At 43.4% G+C, this 17,962-nt stretch overlaps 1 long non-coding RNA gene across 2 annotated transcripts; it reads right to left on the bottom strand.

Moving 5' to 3' along the window:
• Positions 1-819: 819 nt before the first annotated feature.
• Positions 820-16,427, bottom strand: LOC142924082 (uncharacterized). 2 transcript variants are annotated; one of them, XR_012941223.1, is made up of 6 exons: positions 15,758-16,427; positions 12,535-12,657; positions 11,519-11,677; positions 9,266-9,356; positions 5,996-9,052; positions 820-2,197 (listed from the first exon to the last, which is right to left on the bottom strand). It is a non-coding gene; the product is annotated as an uncharacterized LOC142924082 (long non-coding RNA). The 2 variants fall into 2 exon arrangements; XR_012941222.1 differs by lacking the exon at positions 9,266-9,356 and having other exon boundaries at positions 15,758-16,426.
• Between the last annotated feature and the right edge of the window lie 1,535 nt (positions 16,428-17,962).

Here is a 17,962-nt window from a genome sequence, read left to right as displayed (position 1 = left end):
AAAGCTGCTGAGGCAAAACAGTCTGCGACAATTCTGTAAGCAGCCAGGCACTTAAACGAAGGGCAGACCCCTTCCCAATGTTGAATGGAATGCAACTCGTATTATTTCTGGCACAATTATTCCAGAAATCAGAAAACGATGACTGTGGACATTTAATTCATATTCTAGATGCGAGTGGGGACCGGTGGCGCAGCGGTGAGCGCAGTGTGAGAATGTGGAGATTGGTGGCGTAGTGGTTTGCACATTGTGTGAGGGGGGAGTGGTGGCACCGCGGTTAGCACACCGAGTGAGTGGGGAGCGGTGGGCACGGTGGTTAGCTATAAATGCTCCGATACGTGTGGCATTGCCTTTGTACTGTTCGCCTTTTGGCGATCTCTGGTGTAGGCCAATCAGTTTCAAAGACAATTCAAATATTATCAGAGCATGTTTGTTTGCATATTCACCACAAGTACCGTGTGTGGTTAATGCAGACTTGATTCATTGCAACAGGTTTCTAATTGGTTGTTTGAACATTTTAACACCACTTCCTGTTTTACTGCCAGAAAGGGTAAAACCTTTTGTTATTTTTCACACTGATTCTGGAAAAAGGTCCCATGATACAGCTTGTTTGGCTGGATGGGGCTAAATGGATGTGTCATAGGCTAGAAGAGAGATGGAATGATGTGGTACAGAAGGATGTGGATGGAGCTAATTGGACTTTGATGACTTGTACCAACAGTGTCAAAATCGGCCTCTGTGGAGGAGGTTTTCATATAAAGTCTTATAACTGTTTTCACAAGATCCCTAATCTCAAGCAAAAAGCCACCAGACACGAACATGTGACACATTTCAATGTTTATTTACCCGATTGCTACTAAGCATGCATCAATTTCCAATTGCAGTCGACAGACACATTATGGTTTGATGTGGAAAATAGACTGTTGCAGAGTGTGAATACGATCTTCAAATATATATATTTTTGAGAGCAGCTTAGTCTTTTACATGATGAAGGATCATTGCCATTTATCATCCCGACCAGTAAACCATCTTAACCAATCAAATATGCTATGATTTTTGGAATACCATGAAACACTATTAAAGTGTTCATTTTTGTACATATTTTCATGAAATGTTTCCAATAGATGTTTATATAGTTTTCTTACACGCGTCATGTAGTTCACTATAATAATGGTTTTGATATCACGCCATTTACACAGGAGCGTCTCAGATAAGGGGCGTCTCAGATAAGTGCCATGCAGCACATTTCATGAGGTTATCTAAACCAGTCTTGTTTTCACGTCGTTAGTAAAGCAAAACTCACAAACTCATGGACTGTGTTGACCGGGGGAGGTGAAGATAATCACCAATAACCTTGCCATGGACATACTCTAAGACAACCTCTGTAAAGGACGTTCTCCCTGTGGAACTCATCATCCCTTCTGGATGCCCCGATCATTGCAGTGGTCCCCTAGAAGGCCAATAGACCCCCTCTGAGTACCCCGACTGCTCAACATCCATGGCAATTAATGTATGGGAGATGCGAGTTGATGACCCAGGTCAAAATAAAACAAGAATATAAATGTATCATACGTAGTTTGGACAACAATCACTTTGCTATCATGTATAATCAGGTTGGGCCAAATATTTAGACAGTGCATTCATTGTCCATTGTGTCAGTTTTGAAAGAATTAAGCAACATTGAAAAATAGCAAGCTCTGTCTTCATCTTCTGCCAATGCCAACATCATGCTCATGTTTGCTTTGCCAGGCCCGTTGACATGTGTGGCAAACCCAAAAGTTAAAAACGCTATTGACAACGCATGTAAAAAAAAGACTTTTCTGATTTGACCCAAAATCCGTGTTCACTTGGAAATCATTTTTGCATTATGGTGCAGTTAAAATATAGTATTCAGCTCATTAAATTAACCTTTAAACATTAACTTTAAATCAGTTTTTGAAAAATATATTTATTGCCTTAATTAATTATTTTGATGTATAGTTCCCATAATATTTATATCCCTGGTCTATAGTATTCTGCTTGTGCAGAAATGTGTAAGAGACTACTGCATGTTCTGGTGAATCCAGTCCATGAACTTGGCGACGGTGCGCTAGACACCTGGCTGGTAAGCCCGTGCACAGCCAACGCCCCAGCTGGCGATTCCAGAAAGGAACCAGCGGCCGTTTGAGTCCTGGCAAACAAAGGGCCCCCCAGAGTATCCCTGCAACAGACACACACGACACCAATGTTAGAAGTTTACTGACTGACAAGGAGGCATGATGGAGCGCTGATTACAATGACCCAGTATAGGAAATGGCATGTCATGATACCAAAGAAGGCATATCAGAAGGTCCAATAAGTAGGTTTAAATGTTCAGTGCAAAGAGCAGTAGAACTGAGAGGCAGGCTTGAAATGTTGTGGGACTGGGATCCTGAATGAGGACTTTGTTGTGGAAGGCCCATTCAGGACATGGCATTAAAACTCCGCTCTCCTCTTACTTAAAAACAAACAAATGTCACAAAGGGTGATTAATGCACTCAGCAGTGACTTATCTGTGTGCTCCAGTTTCCTTCCACATATATACACTCACTAATTGGCTGGCAACATCTGGACATATATAGAAATGCAGGGCAATTGTTGGCGCAGGCTCACCTCCCTTGCAATATTCCAGCTTGGTCTTTGGCTCCTCAGCAATTCTGAGATGCAATTATCATGAACGACGCTATATAAAATGAATCGCTATATATACTTTTAAATAGCTTAGCAAATGTGCTAAATTATCAGTGACAATTTGCTTCATTCGGAAAAGCCACATAGATCAGAAGGCTGGGAATGCGTTCACGTCGTGCTGAACAGAGAGCTGTGCGAGTGACTCGAAGCGTGGCTGCCCCTGTGGCGCCCCAGCTGATGCCCGCATCGCTCGTGCCACTCTCCTGGACCACCGAGTCGTGGAACTACCCGCGGGACCCTGAGTCGATGCGACTCGTGTCATTGAGGGAGTGGCCGCAGGGCAAGTGAATGTCGGGTGCCCACAACTTGATCGGCATTATTTTCTATTGGCAAGCTTTAGGCAACCCTGTGATGAATTTGTATGTTTGTCTATAGGATACATTCATCATAGTAACAGGACTTTTCTTACCAAAATTTGTTCTTAATTATCATGGGAACTCAACACGTTCGTAAATAACAATGACCTTAAAATTAAATAAAAATGGAAAAATGTAGACTTTTGGGCAATGGCCCTTTTTCATTGTACAAATGGGAGACGGACCATTGCCCGAAACGTTGCATATAATGTTGTGTCTATTGAGGCCACAACATTACTGACTAATGTGTTGAGCTTTTTAGTAAATTGTTCTTGGGTACCACTGCCAACGCAGCAACAGCATTGCCAAATAATAATGTATCATCGGGTTAACTTATTAGTACTCCATACTGCTCAGTCTGGGTCAGCGAAGCATTGAACCAGTTCAGATTTTGCTTTCCACTGATACTAGCCATGACTGGTTATCAAACTCATGTGGCTGGCTTCCACAGCAGAGCACGCTGAACAACACTGCCATTGCCGTGAATATTACATGTTTATATTGTTATTATAACATACGATACTTGTTTCCTACCACGTGTGTTGATCTCGATTTAAAGCTTTCGTGACTGCAGGGATTAATCTTCTTGGTTTTTTCGGTAAAGTCACGTAAAAGGGAAATAATAAAATAATAATAAAACATAATAAAATAAAATTATCACGACGTTTTGGCCACAACACAAGCAGCCGTCCTCAGGGGAAGAAACAGAGCTGTCGGAAAGACAGCGCTCCAATGAACACTGCTAAGCTTGGCAGCGTATTTTAAGCTGGATGGGAGGAGCAGAGCGCCTTGACAAAGGAGTTTACATATCAACAGAATAATTTTGCATTGAAGTAGCTATGTTAATGTGAGAGATTAGCAGGATGTTAAAGTCAGAAATTAGCATGTAACTGGGAGATTAGCATAATGTTAATGTGACGAATTAGCATGTAACTGGTCACGGAAGTGGCTATGTTAAAGTCAGAGTTTACATATCAACAGAAGAATTTAGTATACATTGAGGGAAAAAAGTATTTGATCCCCTGCTGATTTTGTACGTTTGCCCACTGACAAAGAAATTATCAGTCTATAATTTTAATGGTAGGTTTTTTTGAACAGTGAGAGACAGAATAACAACAACAAAAATCCAGAAAAACGCATGTCAAAAATGTTATAAATTGATTTGCATTTTAAGAGGGAAATAAGTATTTGACCCCCTCTCAATCAGAAAGATTTCTGGCTCCCAGGTGTCTTTTATACAGGTAACAAGCTGAGATTAGGAGCACACTCTTAAAGGGAGTGCTCCTAATCTCAACTTGTTACCTGTATAAAAGACACCTGTCCACAGATGCAATCAATCAATCAGATTCCAAACTCTCCACCATGGCCAAGACCAAAGAGCTCTCCAAGGAAGTCAGGGACAAGATTGTAGACCTACACAAGGCTGGAATGGGCTACAATACCATTGCCAAGCAGCTTGGTGAGAAGGTGACAACAGTTGGTTTGATTATTCGCAAATGGAAGAAACACAAAAGAACTGTAAATCTCCCTCGGCCTGGGGCTCCATGCAAGATCTCACCTCGTGGAGTTGCAATGATCATGAGAACCGTGAGGAATCAGCCCAGAACTACACGGGAGGATCTTGTCAATGATCTCAAGGCAGCTGGGGCCACAGTCACCAAGAAAACAACTGGTAACACACTACGCCGTGAAGGACTGAAATCCTGCAAAGCCCGCAAGGTCCCCCTGCTCAAGAAAGCACATATACATGCCCGTCTGAAGTTTGCCAATGAACATCTGAATGATTCAACTCGCCGTGTTTGGAGGAGGAATGCTGCCTATGACCCCAAGAACACCATCCCCACCGTCAAACATGGAGGTGGAAACATAATGCTTTGGGGGTGTTTTTCTGCTAAGGGGACAGGACAACTTCACCGCATCAAAGGGACGATGGACAGAGCCATGTACCGTCAAATCTTGGGTGAGAACCTCCTCTCTCAGCCAGGGCATTGAAAATGGGTCATGGATGGGTATTCCAGCATGACAATGACCCAAAACACACGGCCAAGGCAACAAAGGGGTGGCTCAAGAAGAAGCCCATTAAGGTCCTGGAGTGGCCTAGCCAGTCTCCAGACCTTAATCCCATAGAAAATCTCTGGAGGGAGCTGAAGGTTCGAGTTGCCAAAAGTCAGCCTCAAAACCTTAATGACTTGGAGAAGATCTGCAAAGTAGAGTGGGACAAAATCCCTCCTGAGATGTGTGCAAATCTGGTGGCCAACTACAAGAAACGTCTGACCTCTGTGATTGCCAACAAAGGTTTTGCCACCAAATACTAAGTCATGTTTTGCAGAGGGGTCAAATACTTTTTTCACTCATTAAAATGCAATCAATTTATAACATTTTTGACATGCGTTTTTCCGGATTTTGTTGTTGTTATTCTGTCTCTCACTGTTCACATAAACCTACCATTAAAATTATAGACTGATAATTTCTTTGTCAGTGGGCAAGCATACAAAATCAGCAGGGGATCAAATACTTTTTTGCCTCACTGTATATATAAATAAATAGTGCATATTTAGTGTATCATTGAGTGCATGTTTACGTGCTCTAACCCAAAAATCTCGATTATGGACTCAAAAAACCGCTGGGAGACTTCTCACTCAGACCCGTAGCAAGACGATATCTCCCCAATATTCAAATTGTTCAAATATCCCCCGAACCAGCCCAGGATAAATTTAAAGATCATACTCGGCATTCTGAAGGTCCTCCGTGGCCTGACAATGATCACGTTGCCATGTTTACGCTTCTTACAAATATTTTTGCCCTGTTGAATCGATCACCAAACCCAAGTGACGGTAATGTTACGGTAAAAAAAACTCAGTGGGTGACCTCTGGGCACAGCATGACCTTGCAAACAGACGACCAATCGAGTTAAATAAACATGGGAAACGCACCTCGATGAACAGGCTGACTTCCCTGTGTGTTCGGACAAACTCGCAGGCAAAACGAACATGTCCCGAATGCCCACGTCCTTCAGGAACTGCATCTGGAGGTGTTGGCACACCAATTGCATCACCTAACAAAAGAGGAAAACAGCAGGAACGACGTGAATACATCATCGCCATGCAGCAGTCTACGCCCGTCAATTTCTCACAGCGGTAGTAAGGTCCTTAGGTGTCTGGGAGCACAAGGCAGGTGCAGGTGGGTGAGTCATAATTTCCTTCCCTTACGCCAAAACTTATTTCAGGCTGTGCAAGAGATAATGACACAGGTGAATTGTCACAAAAGCCACTTAGAAAGCTGCCATGCTTTTAATGGTTAGTAAACTGAACTCACAGACCAGAGGTCGCTAAATGGGTACACCACAGTTAGCTGATCGGCAAGTCGTGTGTGATGCAGCAAAGTGTGGCTTTCAGCCGGCTCTTCCAACACATCTGGTCAACGTGGAAAAGTAGAATATGGGACCTTCCTGGTGTGGACTAATCAGTTTCAAAGACAATGCATATATTATCAGAGCATGTTTCCATGTTCACCACAAGTACGTGTGGTTAATGCAGACAGGATTCCTTGAATAAGGATTCTGTTTGGTGTTTTAACATCTTGACACCTGTTGTATTGCCAGAAAGGGTAAACCCTATTGTTATATGGAAAAGTAGACCAAATACTCGTAAAGAGTTCGCTCTCATGAAGGTCTTTTCACCAGTGGTGGTGTGACCAAGCAATTGCAGAGCTGCACTTTTATATAAGTCAGGTCAGAGCCAGATACACATTGGAGGATAAACATCCCACAGTGGCTGGGCAATTGTTGTGCAATAATGTCAGGTCAAACTTACTTAGAATATTTACAGGTGCATTTTATTCATGCCGTATATATTAATGCACACATTGTGTAGTAGTATTATTAAACTCACCTTTAATGACGATGACCATAAACATGATTAAGAGTAACTATTAATGAATGTGTGACTGTACGATGTGGACGTAGCAGAGGGGCCCCCCACGGTGGGCGGTGACGCAACGCGCGCAGTGGCCCGCGTCACGTGGTTGACACCTCACGTGCACAGAGCGAGGCAGGCAGAGCCAGAGGGGGGGGGCATTGCCTAGGCGACGCTGGCGTCCTCGCGGTCTACTCCACGGTAAAGCTGCGTGTCACTTGGTGACCCCCCCACCGCCTCTTACTGGACACCTGTGAGTGAGAGCTTGATAGCGCTTCGGATTTCTCCAGGGTCAAAACAGATTTTGATTCCGAGTACAGTGTGCACAGCACCTGTACGACGGGTCCTCGTTTAACGCAGTAGATGCGTTCCTGAAAAGTGCAGCGCTAAGCGAAAATATTTCCCCCGTAATGAATGTCCACGCGCAGTCAGAATTGGGTTACAAATAACTTGGGGGGACGCCGCCGCGTTACCGTCTCGTCTCGCTCAACCGCGCAGCTCAAGAAAGTCGCCTTATGGCGGTGCGCGTTCCCTAAATGAAGGCAACCGCGTTATAGCGTGAACACGCGGGACAGACCCAGTTGTCGTGTGCGGGTCAACTCCATGAGATAAACTTGCTGCCGACTTCATGCGTTGTATACGCCCAGTGCTCAGCCAATTGTTGTGAGCGTCGCTCCTCTGCCCTCTGTTGTTAATGGAGGGAGACTGCACCCAACTGCCAAGTATCATCCTTCGTGAGCCTCTTCAAAACGCTGATCTTGACACCGCTGGAAGCAGCCATTGGCCTTGACCTCACCCCACAACAGTGCAAGTTTAACCGCTCAACATTAAAACACAACGATGGGTCACTTGCACCAATCGCACAGCATCACAGCGTTGACTCTCAGCTGTTGCTTGTGTAGAGGGGGTCAGATTGTCCAGACATTCGGTTGATACTAATAGGGTTTATTTGCCAGTATTGCAGATTATTTGAATTCCATTTGTTTGGGCGTCAGGGTGGTGCAGTGGTCACGCCCGTGCATGGCATCTTCTGAAGGAGTGCCTGGCTTCGCTTTCCTAATTCTGGTCCCTTTCTCTGCAAGGGTTTACTCCCATAGCAAAACAACAACAAAAACATACACTGTAACTGGTACTAGTCAAACATCTGGGATTGTTTTTGTTATGCTGCCTTGCCCAAAATGGCATTTGGTGATAAAAAAATTTGGCAGGAATTGATGCACTAATGCAATTTGAACTCTTATATATTTTTATTTCATGACTTGCTTAGCGTTCATATTCTTGGTTCTTTCCGTAAAGTCACGTAAATAGAAAACAAGAAATAAAATTCAAATTAAATAAAAAAAATCAATAAAAAAACAAATAAAAAATAAATTGAAAATAATAAAAGCAAAAAACCCAGGACGTTTCAATCGCAACACAAGCGGTCTTTATTTTATTGTTTTTGTTTGGTGTTTACGTGACTTTACCGAAAGAACCAAGAATATGAATTCCTGCAGCCACGAAAGTTAAGTCAAAATTTGCTTCGCGTTCCTTTACTTTGCCCTCCTATCTGTTTGTATTGTTGTTTGTTGTTGTAACTTTCTGACTCGCCCCGACTGGACATCTGTGAAAAAGAGCTTAATAGCTCATCAGATTCGTCCAGCCTAATTAAAGATTCTGATTCGGACATTAACTGACCCAGTTTTCGCGTGGAGATCACGGCCAGGATGTGGAACAAAGGGACCCCCGGTCACACTCACGTGGAATGCCTAGGGCATTGCACAGCATTTAAATGGACTAGTTTTGTGAGATTGAGTGGTGGCTTAGGGAAGGCCTTTATTCAACAATGTATATCATGGCCGATAAGAATTTGTATAGTCATACACCATAGCCCACGATTTCCTGCACCGTTCATTCACTTGAGGAGACTGCGCATGGTGGAGATGGATGACCCTCGGTATCCTGTCCCAAAGTGATTCCAGTGGTTCAGGTAGTGGAAGAGTTGCTAGAGCTTCTGGTTCTTGCCGAAGCCTTGTGACTTTGGGATGAGAGCGTGGTAGGATGAGTGAAGCGTAGAGCTAAAGCTCCTGGAACATCCTGTACCCAAACAACACCAAACATTCAAAATCTTACAATGCTGCTGTTCCAGCACGAACAACATAACAATGAACAACATATTCTTAGTTTTTTCGGTAAAGTCACGTTGAAGAGAAACAACAAAATAATAAAATATATATAAAACAATAAAAAATTATCACGACGTTTCGACCATAACTCAAACGGTCGTCTTCAGAACAAAATTCTACTCACCTGGTATCGACAATCAAGGGTATTTCCCTGTCCCCAGACGACCTGCTTGTCAGTTTTGATGTAGTTTCCTTATTCACCAAGGTTCCTGTACCTGACACCATTGCAATCATTGAAGACTTAGTTCATCAAGGACTAAACACTGAGGTACCCCCCCTGGTGAGACATTGTTTAACCAATACATACTGCACTTGGAATGGAACTTTCTACAAACAAACTGAGGGCACCCCAATGGGCTCCCCCCTTTCTCCAGTTATAGCTAACATTTTCATGGAGAAATTTGAGACTGACGCCATCCAGACTGCCACTCTGCGCCCAACCTTATGGAAGAGGTACGTGGATGACACTTTTGTCATCTGGCCACATGGCCGGCCTGCTCTAGACCAATTCTTCGACCACATCAATTCCATACACCCAGCCATCAGATTTACCATGGAAGTCGAAATAGATGGCAAGATACCTTTTTTGGATGTCCTAATTAAAAAGAGACCTGATGGTTCAATGAGCCACTCTGTCTACAGGAAAGCTACCCATACGGATGCTTATCTGAAACCGGATTCCCACCACCATCCATCACAGAAGAATTCTCTCATCAAGACTCTGTATCATAGAGCCCAATGCATATCCGACCAGGAACACACAAGCAGTGAACTCAAGCACGTACACCAAGCTCTTAGGGCTAATGGTTACTCCGACTATACAATCCGCAAAGCTATCACTCAAACCATGAAGAAGAACCCTCTTGAGGAGCCTTTCAAAACCATCACTTTACCCTACATTGCTGGGATCACAAAAAAAGATCTCCAAAATCTTGAATAAACACAAGATCCAGGTCCATTTCAACACATTACATAAAATCCGTGATCTGGTTCCGTCTGTAAAAGATGTGATTCCGGACATACAATACCCTGGTGTCTACAAACTAAGTTGCCTCTGTGGTAGTAGTTACATTGGAGAAACCAAGCGCCATGTCTCGGACCGCATTCGTGAACACAAAGCAGACCTTAAACACGGTAGGACCAACACCTCGGCCGTGGCAGATCATTGTTATAATTCAGTAGGCTCACATGACATTGACTTTTCCAAGACAGAGGTTCTTTGTAAGCCATCTGGCTTCCATGAGAGATTCGTTCATGAGGCTATCCACATATACAAGCACAGAGACAATTTCAACCGAGAAGATGGATTCTATCTTAGCAATCATTGGAAAGATTTGATAAACCATTTCAGGTCTTAATTGATTGTTCACGCTTACAGTGGCTTTCAGACAGCATACATTATACAAAATTTCGTCTCCCCCCTCCACTTTTCAGAATATAGATGGACTAGTCCTGGGTAAACTGCCAAATCGTTGCGCGTGGCGCTAACGGTTTTTATAAATAAATAAATGCGCCGTTTAAAAATTAATTTATGCGAACCAACACACCTGAAGACGACCGTTTGAGTTATGGTCGAAACGTCGTGAGAATTTTTAGTTGTTATATATATTTTATTATTTTGTTGTTTCTCTTCAACGTGACTTTACCGAAAAAACTAAGAATATGAATTACTGCAGTCACGAAAGCTTTAAAATCAAAATGAACATTTTCACAAATTCAACGTAATGCAGGTAATTGAGTGGCTCGAGGTTAATTTCAATGTCAGAGCACCGAGCCAATGCCATTGAGGTCCTCCGTTCAAAATTCAGTGAGCCATCTATCAACAAACGTTCCTGCGAATTGAGGGCAGGAATGCTGTGGTCTCAACTTGGTCACCAATGGCTGCTCAGTAAGCATAATGTCAAATGTGTTTTTGTTCACTGAAGCATATCCCAGCTCTGAGGGTTTGAATTCCATTTGACGTGTAATGAATTATCTTCAGCTTGGATTCCTGGTAAAGCACATCAGTGGCAACTTGTCTCTGAACCAGGGGTTCCTTGTTCGATAAACTGAGTTTCTGGAACATTCAAGCATCCTCAAGCGCCGTGGATAAATAAGAGTTTTATCGTTCCACTATTGTTTTGTGCACCGTATCAGCTTTAACAGGATTTGCCCAAAAAGCCTTAGCAAGGAAGGATGAGTCTTTGTAAGTTAGCAAATATAGAGAATGGAGACCTCAGCATGTAGAGATCTCAACCACAACTCTACCTGGTCTCTGTTATTTATTTAATGAGCCAGCCCTTGCCACAGAGGTTATACGAATGAACCTTGCATGCCACAGACAGGGCAGTGAACGGCAGTTGCTGCTATTGTTTTGGTTGTTTGTAGCTTTTTTTACCCAGCGATGGCAAGCTCGTACTCCGAGTGCCTATAGAAGGAGGCTGGGTCAAAGATCACGGGCCCTTCATGAATCTCTGCAGCGTTCCCAGTCCATAGGTCACCGTGGAGCAGTGCCGGAACCACCTCTACATCCCGGAAAAAAATCCCCCAACCGAAGCTGCACACCACGCAAAAAACAACACCACTTTATTCATGATAACGTTGTTTTCGAGTTAGATCGCATAAATTTACATGCGTCGTACACCCACCTCCAATTGCCATTAGGCAATTGCCAGAGGCCAGAACGCTTCTGGCAATTGCTTGATGATGCTGGGTGTAATCACCAGCGAAAGGTCGTACTCGTTTGAAAATGTTCTGCGTTTCCTCTCTAACACACCAGAGTGCCGAAGCAATAACATAAATGGCACGTTCTGTTCATGTCAGAAACATTACTAATGGGCTGTGTTGGGTGGATGTGGGTGTACGACGCATTTACACTGACACGATCTAAGCCAAAAAAAACTTTATCATGAATAATATTGGTCGCGAAAGCCTGCGTGTGAAACACCACTTTACCTTTAAAGTCACCTCGAAAACCCACTGCGATCAAATGGGTTTCCCATATGGCTGTGCACATGATGAGCTACACTGCTACATGTATTAACTCTTTCCTGCTCCGAGATGACTGCAAGTTGCGGGGTGCATCCCGTTCACCGCTGAATCTCGTGTACGTCATCGGAACGTAATAGGAAGTAAATATTAAAAAAACTTTATTAGTACCGAGGATCCCACAAGGCCGTGCGGGAAGGTGTGTAGCACAGTTTGGTACCAGCTATAACAGAGTGCTGTCCTGTCGCTACGGTGCTCTGTGGCGAGTACAATGTCTTTAAAAACAACGGCGCTATTCCTCTCTAAATAAAATTACCGCTGAACCGCTTGCGCGTCCCGAGATTCGGTGAACGAGACCCATCCTGAAATGAGCAGTCGTCTCGGAACAGGAAAGGGTTAAGGGCGAGAGTGAAACAGCTTACGAACCTGAAGCCGAGACCAGAGCTCGCGGGTTTCCCGTTCACCGTAGTCCTTCTCTATCATGTCCAGCTGAAGCTGCAGTCGCTGCCGTGAGAAGAACGTCACCCAGTCCTCCTGCCACTCATTCAGCTGGTGGCATAAATATAGTTTTATTACGGACATTTAGAAACATAAGCAAATAATACCTACTTTATTTGGCCAATCCTTGACCTAAAACAGGGATATTCACTCATTTTCGGAGGGGGGCCACTTTCGCGAATAAGACATTATCAGTGAAAGAGCCACCTCACATTTAAAACCATTGGGGGGTTTGACAGCATGATGGGGTGTTTTCACTTGTGTGTATTGTCAGGGACTGCACGTCAGGGGTCGCAGTAAAAAGGACACCAGGGACTGCCACCGGCCCGCGGGCCTTGCAATGAAGAACACGGACTTAAGATGTCACCCAGCAACGTTGAAATTTACGTACAAATGGCTGGGTAATTCTTAAGACATAATTCGACACTCATGTTATGTACCGATTATCATGCTGTAGTCTTTGAACATCTCATTTCAGCCACCAATTGATATCCTCATAAAAAATACAACAGCATTGATCCTAATGATAGGTTCTGCACTTAATTCCCACACCTCCGTTTAGCACGGTTGGCTATGTACGGTGGAAAGGAAGTTCAACATACATTCATACAAGTCTGTCAAACCTGGCTGAGTGTAATTGGTAATTAGCGAAAACATAACTGATTATGTGAACACTGGTTATGCAAGATCGATCTCTGAGGGAACTTGAGTGACATCTGGTGATGTCAGTTGTAACTGTGTGCCCTGTTATCAATGGTACAACTGTGTGCAATGGAAGAAAATATATGCATTTTTTTAATCAAATATATTGTTTTATAAATTTGTGTACTTATGCAAGATAAAATGTACGCCAATCTAGTTCTTTTTAAAATGTAACCTTAAACCAATGTTACCATCATCAGTGGTTAATAGACTATTACACAAAGGACTCTCATATTTCTACGATGTAATACTAATTAGACTGACATCTGAACAACAGCTGATTTCACCGCTCCATGATAAAACTAATTTAATCAAGTAAACATTATTGCCGTTCCTATAAAACTTTGCTCACCCAGGCTGTCCTTCAACAAAAGGGTACATTAAATCTAAAATATAGTTTTTCTGGGTTAGATCGCATAAAAATAAATGAGCCGTTAAACCCACCACCACCTAACAGCCAATTAGTAAGGTTGTCACGTAAACGGAACATGCCAATCCGCTACTTGTACAGCAAACAGAAGTGTTGGAGAGAAAATCCACAACATTTACAATCTGAGTATGACGTTTCGCCAGTAATTACAACTATCATCATTAGGTGGACAGCCAAATTCGTAGAGAAATCCACCTGTTTAATTCCTTGGAGGGATAGATGTGATTACGTCACTTGTGAGCCCTTCACGAATTGGAATGTTCTGTTTATGTGACAAACCTTACGAATTGGCTGTGTCGGTGGTGGCGGGTTTAACGACAAATTTATATTTCAACGATCTAACCCAAAAAAAAACGATATTATGGATGATATTGGCCGCGAAAGCCTACGTGTTAAACGGGTATATTAAAATTTAAATGGGCTACAACCAGTTTCATGACTTTAAAGCGGAGATCACATGTGGGATGTAACCACAGCATATAGCCGTATGAATCCCACATACTCTACATCCTCCTGCCCAGGGTCCATACCTGTTGGGAGAAATTCAAGACTGAAATTTTTATCAAAATCTGTAAAGCACATGAGAACCTTAATTTAGCAGTCTCAAACTGACTGGGACCCCTGTCGTGACGGAGCAGCTGAACATTGCACAAAATCATCAACCCATATACAGATATATACCAAGGGTGACCAACTTTCCTGACCCTACCAGCAGCATACCATAATCTTCAGATGGCCGCGGGAGCCACAAGAGATAAAGATTAGCCATACAGAAGTTGACTCGTGTCGACTGGCTGTGGAATTTTGAGTTTAGAAATCTCAGTGCCCTGGGAGTACTCATGGCCTGCCTCCGATACCAGATTGTTCTCACTTCATATAAAGTTAAATTGAAGAGTTACAAATTAGCAGCGCCTCTGCAAAGCCACACTTGAACTGCCCAGGAGCCACATGCAGATGCCGAGCGATGGTCTGGCCAACCATGGTATTTTCTGTACATTATAGACTTGTAAATCTAGCGTATATAAAAAAATTAGCTGAAAACATTTATTTGAGCATTTACTCTATTGCCCTTTAATGAATGAATAGCAAAACTACATGAACTCTCTCCTAAAGCCTTCTTTTGGCTAGCAGACCTTGACATTTATCTCCTGAACATATTGCGATTATATTCTTGGTTCTTTCGGCAAAGTCACGTAGAAGGGAAATAATACAAATAAAACATAATATAATAAAATTCTCACGACATTTCGGCCACAACGCAAGCAGCCGTCCTCAGGTGAAGAAACAGAGCTGTCGGAAAGACAGCGTCTTAATGAACACTGCCCAGTGTTCACTGCCCAGTGTTCATTAAGACGCTGTCTTTCCGACAGCTCTGTTTCTTCATCTGAGGACGTCTGCTTGCGTTGTGGCCGAAACTTCGTGAAAATTTTATTATATAATGTTTTATTTGTATTATTTTATTATTTCCCTTCCACGTGACTTTACCGAAAGAACCAAGAATATGAATTCCTGCAGTCACGAAAGCTTTAAATCGAAAAATATTGCGATTAGCAAAAATATAAAGGGACGCAATGTTGAATTCTCTAAGTCTCCTTTGCAGAAGAGTTTGCCCTGATGGACTTTCATATATTACCCAACATAATTCATATAAAAGTACATTGCACACACATGAACAATACAGTTCCCTTCATCACAAAGATGGCTAAAACAAAGAGATGTGATTAGGTGTGGAAAATCATGACCGCTGGCTCACTGGTTGTGTTCATGTATGAAATAATGACAGCATGTGTGTATCTCATTCACTAGCTCAATCGCTTGATTTTTACGATTAATAAACAGCTGTATGAAATGTGTGTTTGTTTACACACAAATCGCCTGTTTACACATATTCATTAGATCCGATTAGCATGCCTACTCTCAGTGCGAAGGAATGTCAACATAATACATAGTTGACATGATGCTAGGGTTGGATCGGTGGGCCTAGTTTTCCACATGTTTTACATTTTCATGATTCAATACCGATAGTTTTCTCTTCCTTGTGAAGCCTCTCTCCAATCTTCCTGTTGTGAAGGTGCATTTCAGCCAGATGCTGCCCCAACAAGCCTGAGCCCCTGTCAGAGTGTACAACACAATAGACCTGTCAAAGAAAACATTAACTTTATCATGTCAACAAACCCCAAGTAATAATTCATATGCAAACTAAACTACATCATATTTGTCCAGGTGGTCTGTGGCCGAGAACCTCGTTTGAAAATACAAATATATCAGTTCACATTCTGGTTTGGGTGACTCAAAACAATATTCTTCTGGGGTTTATACAATGAGTGTTACTTCCTGGGAAGTCAATCCTATGTAGACTATAAATGACACCATTTTTTATTTTACCAGAGCTATTTTTCAGAACCGACCTGGCCACAAATGATAGCCTAACGAAGTGGCTTATCACATGGAAATTTATAGCAGCCAAATGCTCAAAATACTCATGTTTCTAAATGTGCAGGGAAAAACTGGAGAAACTGGAGAAAACCCTGCACGACCACGGGGAAAACATGCAAACTTCAAATATACAGCAGGCGTCAAGGTCGGGATTGAACCTACGAAGTTCAATATACCAGGCGAGGTAGTTAACATCTCCTAGCCACCATGGCGCCCCATTCTCTGACTTATCCACCCACCCACCCACTCGTAAAGCCACCCACCCACTCACTCACCCTGCCACGTACTGAATCTCTAAACCAACAACTCAACCACCCACCCACTCATCCAACCTCTCACTTGCTAAACCAGCCACTCACCAACCCACCGACCCACTCATCCACCTATTCACTTTAAATAGTTCAACTACAATTGACTTAATTTAAATTCACCAGGTAAGGCCCACTGAGCTATACAGATCCTTGTCGGAAACGATGTGGCATACAAATGATAGCTCAAAGAAGTGGCTTATCACGTGGACATTTATAGCAGCCAAAGCCTCTAAATATATATTTCTAAATATGCATGAAAAACTCGGAGGTCCCAGAGAAAAATCCATGCAACCACAGGGAGAACATGCAAACTCCAAATATACAGGCGTCACGATCCGGATCGAACCCACGATGTCCTATACAAATGGCGAGGGAGTTAACATTCCGCTACCCTGGCGCTCCACTCTGACTCAGCCTCCCACCCACCCACTCGCCTCCCACCCACCCACTCAAACACCCAGCCAAGCACTCATGAACCCAATCACCCTGGCACCCACTCAATCGCGAAACCCACTCACTCATCAACACACCCAGCCACTCACTTAACCACTTACCTACGAACCCACCTGCATACCCCCCACTCACTAACTCAACGACCCACTCACTCAACACTCCACTAACCCACCCACTCACCTATTCATGCCCCAAATCACACACTGACCCATTCACCCACTTAATCTATACCTCATGCACTCACCCACCCACCTGCGCAGCAGCCACTTATCTACTCACCCACCCACTCATCCTGCCACCTACTCAACCTCTAACCCACCCACGCACCGAACTACCCACCTACCCAATCACCCATCCAATAAACTACAACTAAACTATTTTGTATTTTACCAGGTAATCCCCACAGAGCTATATAAAACATTTTAGAAGTGATCTGGTTACAACTGATACGTGAACGAAGTGGCTTATCAAGCTGACATTTAGTGCAACCAAATCTTCTAAACAAATCTTGACTCTAAATGCGGAGGGATAAATCTGGAGGACCCGGAGAAAGATCCACGAGGACACAGGCAAAACATTAAAACTCATAATATACAAGCAGCAGGGTCAGAATCGAATACACGATTTCCTGTATACTCAGTGAGGTAGTTAATATCTCACCATAGTGGCACCCCGCTCTCTGACCCACTCACCCAATTACACACTAACTCACCCACTCAACCTCCCACATTAACTTACCCACCCACCAGTCACTCCCCCATTCACCCAACCACCCCCTCACTCAACCCAACCACGCACCAACTCACCTACCCACTAACTCACCCACCCATCTTCTCCCGCACTCAGCCAGCCACCCGCTCAATCACGTGCCGACTAACTTACTCACACACTCACCGACCAATACACCCATTCACCCACTCATTTCCCACCCACAATCTCACTACCCAAGCCAACCACCCAGCCCCTCACTCACTCACTTATTCAATCACTCACTACCCCACACACTCACCCAACCACTTGCTCA

This window comes from Petromyzon marinus, chromosome 8, assembly GCF_048934315.1.
Source record: "Petromyzon marinus isolate PM22_M1 ecotype Great Lakes invasive population chromosome 8, UKy_Petmar_22M1.pri1.0, whole genome shotgun sequence".
Lineage (NCBI taxonomy): Eukaryota > Metazoa > Chordata > Hyperoartia > Petromyzontiformes > Petromyzontidae > Petromyzon > Petromyzon marinus.
The sequence above is the reverse complement of the archived record's forward strand: the minus strand, read 5'-3'. Positions and strand labels throughout refer to the sequence as shown.